The sequence below is a fragment of the Nematolebias whitei genome, chromosome 11, assembly GCF_014905685.2.
Source record: "Nematolebias whitei isolate Nwh7 chromosome 11, NemWhi1, whole genome shotgun sequence".
Lineage (NCBI taxonomy): Eukaryota > Metazoa > Chordata > Actinopteri > Cyprinodontiformes > Rivulidae > Nematolebias > Nematolebias whitei.
The window spans coordinates 48,894,165-48,894,766 of NC_056508.1; the positions used below are offsets into that span (position 1 = coordinate 48,894,165).

The 602-nt window shown below is 42.0% G+C and overlaps 1 protein-coding gene across 1 annotated transcript in view; it reads right to left on the reverse strand.

Moving 5' to 3' along the window:
• The window catches only part of LOC119417403 (transcription factor E3), a gene marked incomplete in the record, with an annotated part of 18,752 nt that overhangs the window by 1,256 nt on the left and 16,894 nt on the right, over positions 1 to 602 (reverse strand).

Below are 602 nucleotides of genomic sequence, written 5' to 3' on the forward strand. Positions count from 1 at the left end.
GTGGCGGTACATGTGTACTATCAGTGGTAGTACAGGTGTGCTATCAGTGGTGGTACATGTGTACTGTCAGTGGTGATACAGGTGTCCTATCAGCAGTGGTACAGGTGTACTGTCAGTGGTGGTACATGTGTACTATATGCAGTGGTACAGGTGTACTATAAGTAGTGATACAGGTGTACTACAAGTAGTGGTACAGGTGTACTATTGGTGGTAGGACAAGTACAGGTGTACTATTGATGGGAGTACAAGTGTATGATCAGTGGTAGTACAAGTGTACTATTGGGGGAGTACAAGTATAGTATTGGTGGTAGTATAGGTGTATTTTCAGTGGTAGGACAGGTATACTATTAGCGCTGGTACAGGTGTAGTATCAGTGGTAGTACAAGTGCAGCATCTGCTGTAGTACTTGTGAAGTTTCAATGGCCATACAGTGTAGCATCAGCTGTAGTACTGGTGTAGTATCAGTGGTAGTACAGGTGGAGCATCATTTGTAATACTGGTGTAGCATAAGTGATAGTACATGTGTAGTATCAGTGATAGTACATGTGTAGTATTAGTAGTAGTACATGTGTAGTATCAATGGTAGTACAGGTATAGTATCA